This window comes from Phaethon aethereus, assembly GCF_964289735.1.
Source record: "Phaethon aethereus genome assembly, chromosome: 4".
Lineage (NCBI taxonomy): Eukaryota > Metazoa > Chordata > Aves > Phaethontiformes > Phaethontidae > Phaethon > Phaethon aethereus.
In genome coordinates, this window is record NC_138578.1 from 73,278,992 (window position 1) to 73,288,623 (window position 9,632).

Here is a 9,632-nt window from a genome sequence, read left to right on the forward strand (position 1 = left end):
TCATTGAAAAGAAAAATAGTAATCTTTACATATTTTGCAATGGTAGGCATTACAGATTTGCCTTAACTTGGAACAATATTTGCAAAACTTACTTTTTGAACAGTTTTACTCCCAAACATGGGAGGTGAAGAAATAAAATCAGTATTTTCTTCAGAGAAATGCAAACCTTGTCTAAGATTATTTTTAAATGGGCAGTGCTTCCATAACACAACATTTATTTTGCATAGTAGTGAGGAAATTTGACCCAACAGAGTCAATTGTTAATGCTGTCAAACCTAGTGGCATGGAGTCAGGTTCTGAAATCGAAGACTAAGGCATAGAGATTCTATAAAACATACCTGAAAGTTAGTTTGTCAGCTAGCAAAGTCCTTCCATGGACTTTGGGTAGACTTCTGTAATTCTGCTGGCTGCTGCAGGTCAGGCATACATTTGCCCCTACGTGTAACTGTGAAGGTTGTGAGTTTGCAGCAATTACTATTAATGACAACATCTGGGGAGAAGTTATCTCCCCCAGCTCGCTGATAACAAAGACCTTCCTTAACCACCTCCATCTGGCCAGGTTTGAGAACACACTTCTGCAGATGATAAATCAGCATAAAATATAGAGTTTCCTTTTCTCCAGAAAACCTTAATTTCTGTTTAATGATACCTACATGCCTTTAAAACATGTGAAAATTTGCTACGGTTATCATCTTCAGGTCAGTGAAGTTTGATGGGGTAAATGCAAAGAGATGCTTAAGCTACAGAAGGTCAGTGAGGTAGCAAGGAGTTGTGCAGTCAAAAAATGTTAGATTTTGAGCAAAAGGAACTGTTGACACATTTTCATTTTGCATGAGCAGCATGGGTTTATAGTCACAGATGCACCCTATGTGAAATCAAGCCTCTGTGGTCTTTTTTTTTTTAACAGAAAAAAAAGGAAGAAGTCAAAGAGTGAAAAATGAACTATGCACCATCCTGCTTTCTCTGTTAGCACGGAGGAAGAGGAGAAGAGGAAGGCAATTGTAGCCTGAAGTGTCAGCTAGCTCTTCCTGGTTGGATGGTGCAGAGGTTTAATCAACTGGCTATGTCTTTATACAGTCTCATTCCCATGGCATTTGAGGTCCAGATTCTCCAGAAGACGTAGGTGGTACACCATGAATACCTTATAGATTACAAGATTCGCTGTGTGTGGCTCATGGGTACTACATTTCCTAGAGACTGACCATAAGACAAAATTTATATGTGTGTGGCGATATCTGACACCACAGCACTGGTTTGTGTTCTGAAATAGGGGAGAAAAAGTCACAATGTAAACATCTTTCTTGAAGCAAAGATTTCCCGCAAGTTCATCTTGATGCTCCCAATCACAGTGACACATTTTGATATTCATTTATCTCCTTAAAAACACTTACAGCAGCTCAGCCAGAAAGAAAATAATTTACATGACAGAGAACCTGGATTGAATGTAGGGCAAGAAGCGACATTTTTATTTCACATAGTATAAAGCACAGAAATTTGTTATTAAGTAAGTAGATGATATATCCAAATCCCACACTCTATATGAGTAGTAGGTAAAGAAATCTTACCAATACCCAGCAAGCATATTTTGAGATTTTACACAATTTGTCAGATTTTTAATGGCAGCTATATATTAATAGTAAGGAAAATAAATGCAGTTTCTCTCTGTAGTAAGAGTCTTAAGCTAAAATCGCTACACTGAGAATCTGCTTCATGTCCAGTTTTTGTATTTATACAAAATAGGAAAGAGCTGCATGAAATTAAAGTTTACTGCTTAATAATGTGTAGCAGAAGTCTTTCTGCTGTTAGTACCAAAAATACATCAGCTCATTCTCACTGATAATTCTCCACCTCTATTTGTGCCAACATTAACAAATAGAAAGTCATATTGATTGTAATGTACTACACAGAATAGGTTTGGTTTAGATTCAAATTCTCCCCTCAAAACAGAAAAGAAAAACCCCATCAGCATGCTCTTTAACTTTCTTTTTGTGTGTGTGTGCAGAGATTAGGAGGATTAGAAAAGGGGGTCTTAGCGGCATAGAGGGTGTTTTGGGTTAAACCCAAGATTTAATCCCACGGCTGTAGCAATAGTATTTTGAAAAATCATTTTTCAGCTGCTATGGTAAATGTTTCTAAAAACAGAGAAGAGGTTTACAATCTGTTACAACAATGAATCAAAATAACTCGGCTCATTTTCCATCTTAAGTCTCAAGAGTCTTGGTAAACACCACGTTAGCTCATTCGAAACAGGAGAATGATTGACAATGTAATACAACCAAAAACCTGAAAGAGAAAACACATAGATTAGTTATCCATTAAATTAATACTCATCTACTCCTCAGAGTTCCAGTTACTGGAGCTGGGTCTGCTTAACTAATAAACTGTCCATGGGTCCAGCACAAGTACACCATAGAAACCTCGGGCCTGATCCTAAAATCTGTGAAAGAAAACATATGCTTGAAGTTAAGCACATGATTAATACATTGGTGAACATTGAAACCTGGTCTGTGCTGGAATTCTGATGATGCAAGTATTAAAACATCCCTCCAAATCTCTGCGAGTGATCACAATTTGCCAGTCCAACACGTATTTCATCTGCCATTGGTAGCAAGTCCATAGCAGCCCTGATCTGAAGAGTGACAAAGACATAACGCACATACCTAATTAACTCCGGGTTATACATACTGTGAAACCTACGCAATGCATTCACATGTATTCATTTTGCATGCACATGTATAATCTATACATGTATAACATACAGAAGGAGAAATTGCTACAAATAACAATATAAAAATTCTAGAAGTATGTTTCAGGGAAATGTAAAGATGAAAGATTAATTTTATGGCTAGCAGACATTAACAAATATGACCCTGGAAACTTGTAAAGAGCTGTCCTTACCCTTGATCCGTTAAAAACTTGCATGGAAGTATTGGCAATAATGCAAAAAAAAAAAAAAGTCTAACAGATATTTCCTTCTGTGATTAGTACAGAGGTATTATCAAATGAGGTAATAACAGAATCATAGAAACATTTAGCTTGGAAAAGGCCTTTAAGATCATCGAGTCCATCTGTTAACCTAACACTGAGAAGTCCACCATTAAACCCTGTCCCTAAGTACCACATGTCTACATGTCTTTTAAATACCTCCAGGGTTCGTGACTGAACCACTTCCCTGGGTAGCCTGTTCCAATGCTTGACAACCTTTTTGGTGAAGAATTATTTCCTAATATCCAATTTAAACATCCTCTGATGCAACTAGAGGCCATCTCCTCTTGTCCTATCACTTCTTATAAGGTCTCCCCTGAACCTCCTTTTCTCCAGACTAAATGATTCCAGTTCCCTCAGCTGCCTCCCACAAGCCTCTTGCTCTGGAACACAGGATTCAAGGTGCGGCCTCACCAGTGCTGAGTACGGGAGCACGATCACTTCCCTACTCCTGCTGGCCACGCTATTGCTGATACAGGCCAGGACGCTGTTGGCCTTCTTGGCCACCTGGGCACACTGCTGTCAACCAGCACCCCCAGGTCCCTTTCCACCGGGCAGCTCTCCAGCTACTCCTCCCCAAGCCTGTAGCGTTCCATGGGGTTGTTGTGGCCAAAGTGCAGGACCTGGCACTTGGCCTTATTAAACCTCATACAGTTGACCTCTGCCCATCGATCCAGCCTGTCCAGATCCCTCTGCAGAGCCCTCCTACCCTCCAGCAGATCAACACTCCCATCCAACTTGGTGTCATCTGCAAACTTACTGAGGGAGCACTCGATTCCCTCATCCAGATCATTGATAAAGCTATTAAAGAGAACTGGCCCCAGTACTGAGCCCTGGGGAACACCGCTTATGACCAGCCACCAACTGGATTTAACGCTGTTCACCATGACTCTCTGGGCTCGGTCATCCAGCCAGTTTTTTTCCCAGCAAAGTGTACATCTGTCCAAGCCACAAGCTGCCAGTTTCTCCAGGAGAATGCTGTGGGAAACGATGTCAAAGGCTTTACTAAGGTCCAGGTAGACAACATCCACAGTCTTTCCCTCATCCACTAGGCGGGTCACCTGGTCATAGAAGGAGATCAGGTTGGTCAAGCAGGACCTGCCTTTCATGAAGCCATGCTGGCTGGGCCTGATCCCTTGGTTGTTCTGCACATGCCCTGTGAGCACCCCCAAGATGAACTGCTCCATGATCTTCCCCAGTACCAAGGTCAGGCTGACAGGCCTGTAGTTACCTGGATCCTCCTTCCGGTCCTTATGATAATGATTAAATTCTTTCCACTTCAACAGTAGATGGAGGATGGAGTTCAGGATGGAGTTAGATGCTGTATCTAGAGCTAGGTTTTTTTGTTCTTTTTTTTTCTTTTTTTTTTTCTTTTTTTTCTTTTTTCTTTTTTCTTTTTTCTTTTTTCTTTTTTCTTTTATCAGCAGTTTCAGATAACTTGTAGCTGTTTTAAAAACTGTCTAAACTGCCGAATTGTTCATGTTAACTTTTGTAAACCTTAGAACTGTGGTGGTGCTCCATGAATAGCTCCAAGTGAGACTGGAAAATCTCTGACATTTTTAAGGCTTTCTAATTGATGAACATATAAATAAGCATCAAAGGGTAGATTTTTATGAGATTTTTAGGTCTTGCTAATAACTTTGCAGCTGATAAAATGAACTGAAATTGGAAATGATAAACCAATCCTAATGTCTGGAAAAAAAAGGATGATTTTGGTTGCATTTTGTGCAGACCACAGGAATGAGAGTCATGTGGCAGTAAAAGGGTGAGAGAGGGGGTGGCTGTGGTAAATAAACTCCGACTTTAACACAGATAAAATGGTTTCTGCAGCTTATTTGAAAAGTAGGGGCTTGCGATCCATATCTATTCCGGACTGTGATTGATGTTGGACTAGTTGTTCAACTCCTCCTCTCCTTCAGTTCCTGCATCCATTAGAGGCAACTGGTAACAACTGCTAATATGAAGCACTCGGAAATCTCAGGCAAATAAGCTTATGCTATCAAATTGCAAATGCCGTCGCTATGTGATTAAAAAGAGACTCAATGAGCCTGTGTGGTCTGCAAGAAGACAGATTTCTAAATGGACATTGCCTCCTCTCTGATATTCAGTCTCTTCACTGAAACCTTAGTTCATGACTGTATGTGCTTTTATAGATGTCTGAATTTAGTGTCTCAGCAGCGTAAAGGCAATGTGCCCAGTTACTCAGGGTGATGTCTCTAAGTATCCTAATGTTTAATTTGAACTGACTTTCATCTGACAGTTTAAATTTCAGTTATTATTTTTTAACCTTGATAAGTCACCATCCATTCTCCAACATGTTTTGTTTTCCTGGTTCAAATTCATACTTTGTGTTTTCTCCTTTATTAGAATAAATTTTCATGGGTTTTTTGGTGTCTTTTTTTTTTTCTTTTATATATGTTTTGTGTGTCAAGTTTCAACTAGAAATTTCTAGTAGAATATTAAGGTCTTATAATTTAAAGACAGAATAGTAAAGATAAAATGAAAGCATCCCTCAAAATATTTCTTTTTTAACCCTTGTAAACTAATGTCATAGTTTGTGTCATAGGAAAAACTGAAAGCTAGTACGTTAAACAAGATTAATTCAGCCTTGACAGAAAATCTTCCACTTTCTTGTAACTTGTTGGGATGAAATGTCCAGTGCTTGAATCAAAACTGGGAGAAATCAAAGAACAAGGATGCCCTCCATTAAAAATGGATTTGGCGGACAAAAAAATCCCAAATGAAATTTCCTTCCAGTGGGAAACACTTTGCGAAATGTGACCTGCTACTCTCTTCATTATATGATATGAAATATTTGAAGTAACTTATGAAGGATACTTGCATTAATACCTAGACATATAGACTCATTAATTTGATGTCTTGTCATCCAAGAAAAAAAAAAAAGGTAACAAGTAAGGGCAGGTTCTTGAAGACCATAGTCTTACTCATGTCTACAAGCTGTATCCATTGCCTGAAAGGTGATGTATCTCCCAAATTGTTTTCAAACAGGTAGAAGTCAGCCCGTGGCCAGTAGCTAGCTGGCCTGACTGACTCTGCTGTGGAGTAATGTGTTACTGTGCAAAAATTGTGCCTGTGTTGACAGATCTTATCTGCACGATGATAGCAGACATTTGTCTGAAAAGGTCGTTTTTCTGGAAAACAGCCTTCATTATCAGCCAGCTGCAAAGTAACTTAACATTTGAACAACCAGGAACAGGAAAAATCCCTAAAAACATCTTTGCAAGTTAACAATGTGTTTGATTCTGGAAGTTCTGAAACATCTGGGAGTTGTTGGAGTGTTTGCGCTGTGAAAACCAGCTGACGGCTTTAAGGTGCGCTAGAAGTGGCTAACTACTAGTCACCTGTCAGCCTCCTCGTAAATCTGTTAGAAAGTAGAATATGCATAGACTGGCTGGTATGCTCTACTTTTATGCATGGATTAATATAGCAGCAGGTGACTTCAATATAAGGCAAGTAATTTGTGCACATTATACAGTATAAACTCATCAGGCAATTATTTTAATACCGGTTGAGCAAACCAATTTTGAGGAGGAAAATAGAAAATAGAAGGCAAGATTTATTTCATTTTCTTTGATTCCTCAAGATGCAAGAAAGCATCCAGCCCTCAGAAGACCCGTTAAGGATCATACTAGAGCTGTATGTTATGTGCCTCACCACGTAGGTTATGTCATCAAATTAAGTAGCCTCTCACTTCATGATCCCCGTCTTTCCACTCCCACCCAAGGCTTTTTGCCAAACTGTCTTTTCCAAATAGTTGTAACAGACAAGCTTGGGAAAACGGCAGGCAAAGAAAAGGAGGATTTAAGCACAGAAAAATCTGAGAAATTCTAACTTTTTAACAAGAGTTCCTACATTGTTATTACCTATATGCAATATTGTAAATCGGGGGCGGGGGGGGGATGTAGTGTGTTCAAGATGTGTTCATGAGCTTATCATGAAATGATACTAAATATGAAACCTTCATTATAGCACGGAAAATAGTCATTTGCTCAAAATAAACTTTTATTTTTTGTGGAAACAAACATTATCTGATAAATATTGACGAACTCTATTTTCAGTGGTGACACTGAGAAGCAATATGAAGAAGGTGAAGAGTAAATCCAGACACCAGTCAGTCACTTTCATCTTTATTGCAAATATGGACAGGGTACTAGTCTTTGTGATTACAAGTACAAGCTGCTGAGAACTGGACTAAGAGCAACAAAATCCTTTTGCATTTGTCATGAAACAGCTATAATTTTATGTGAAAGACTGAGCTGGAATTGAGCCAACTGGCCAGCTGGAAAATATACAGCCAGTTTTAGGATCTGTATAAATTACCATGATGACTCCTTATGAAGAAACAAAGCTAGAAGTGTTCAGATCCCTTTGAAACATTGCAAGAATCAAACTGCATATACATCAAACCAAATGGAGGACATTTCTGTTCTGTTCTGTTCTATTCTGTTCTATTCTTTTCATTTTATGATTTGTCCTGTCCTGTCCTATCTTGCCCTTACAGTGGTATTAAATAAAAATGTGACTATGCAGTCACAAGCTGTTACTCACTGATACTCTTCTCAAGGAGTGCGTAAAGTCAGTAGAAGTAATACGACTATGTAATAGTCTGTAGTTTTTAGCTAAATCATAGAATCACAGAATCACATAATCATTAAGGTTGGAAAAGACCTTCAAGATCATCCAGTGCAACCATCAACCCAGCACCACCATGCCCACTAAACCATGTCCCGAAGTGCAACGTCCACACGTTTTTTGAACACTTCCAGTGATGGTGACTCCACCACGTCCCTGGGCAGCCTGTTCCAATGCTTGACCACCCTCTCCATAAAGAATTTTTTCCTACTATCTAGTTTAAACCTCTCTTAGCGCAACTTGAGGCCATTTCATCATTCTATCGCTAGTTACTTGGGAGAAGAGACCAACACCCACCTCACCACAACCCCCTTTCAGGTAGTTGTAGAGAGCGATAAGGTCTCCCCTCAGCCTTCTCTTCTCCAGACTAAACAACCCCAGTTCTCTCAGCTGCTCCTCATAAGACTTGTGCTCCAGACCCCTCACCAGCTTCATTGCCCTTCTCTGGACACGCTCCAGCACCTCAATGTCCTTCTTGTAGTGAGGGGCCCAAAACTGAACACAGGATTTGAGGTGCGGCCTCACCAGTGCCGAGTACAGGGGCACGATCACTTCCCTACTCCTGCTGGCCACACTATTTCTGATACAGGCCAGGACGCTGTTGGCCTTCTTGGCCACCTGGGCACACTGCTGGCTCATATTCAGCCGGCTGTCAACCAGCACCCCCAGGTCCCTTTCCGCCGGGCAGCTCTCCAGCCACTCCTCCCCAAGCCTATAGTGTTGCATGGGGTTGTTGTGACCCAAGTGCAGGATGCGGCACTTGGCCTTATTAAACCTCATACAGTTGACCTCTACCCATCGATACAGCCTGTCCGGAGCCCTCTCCAGAGCCGTCCTGCCCTCCAGCAGATCAACACTCCCACCCAACTTGGTGTCATCTGAAAACTTACTGAGGGAGCACTCGATTCCCTCATCCAGATCACCGATAAAGATATTGAACAAGACCAGCCCCAGAACCGAGCCCTGGGGAACGCCGCTTGTAACTGACCACCAACTGGATTTAACTCTCTTCACCACAATTCTTTGGGCCTGGCCATGCAACCACTTTTTTACCCAGCGAAGAGTACACCTGTTTAAGCCACGAGCCGCCAGTTTCTCCAGGAGAATGCTGTGGGAGGCGCTGTCAAAGGGTTTACTAAAGTCCAGGTAGACAACATCCACAGCCTTTCCCTCATCCACTAGGCGGGTCACCTGGTCATAGAAGGAAATCAGGTTGGTCAAGCAGGACCTGCCCTTCATGAACCCATGCTGGCTGGGCCTGATCCCTTGGTTGTCCTTCACATGGCCAGTGAGCGCCCTCAAGATGAACGGCTCCATAATCTTCCCTGGTACCGAGGTCAGGCTGACAAGCCTGTAGTTCCCGGGATCCTCCTTCTGGTCCTTCTTGTAGATGGGTGTCACATTGGCAAACCTCCAGTCTTTTGGGACCTCCCCTGTTCACCAAGACTACTGATAAATGATGGAGAGTGGCTTGGCAAGCTCTTCCGCCAGCTCTCTCAGTACTCTCGGGTGGATCCCGTAGACTTGTGGGTGTCCAGGTGTAACAGGTCCTTAACTGCTTCCTCCTGGATTATGGGGAGTTTATTCTGCTCTCCATCCCTGTCTTCCAGCTCAGGGGGCTGAATACCCTGAGTATACTTGGTCTGGCTATTACAGACCGAGGCAAAGATGACATTAAGCACCTCAGCCTTTTCCTCATCCTTGGTGACAATGTTCCCCCCCACATCCAATAAGGGATGGAGATTCTCCTTGGCTCTTTTTGTTGTTAATATATTTGTAAAAACATTTTTTGCTGTCCCTTATGACCGTGGCCATACTGAGTTCTAGCTGGGCTTTTGCCTTTCTAATTTTGTCCCTGCTTGACCTAACGAGATCCTTGTACTCTTCTCGAGTTGCCTTCCAGTTCTTCCAGAGGTGGTAAACTCCCCTCTTTTCCCTGAGTCCCAGAAAAATCTCCCTGTTCAGCCAGGCCGGTCATCTTCCCCGCCAGCTCA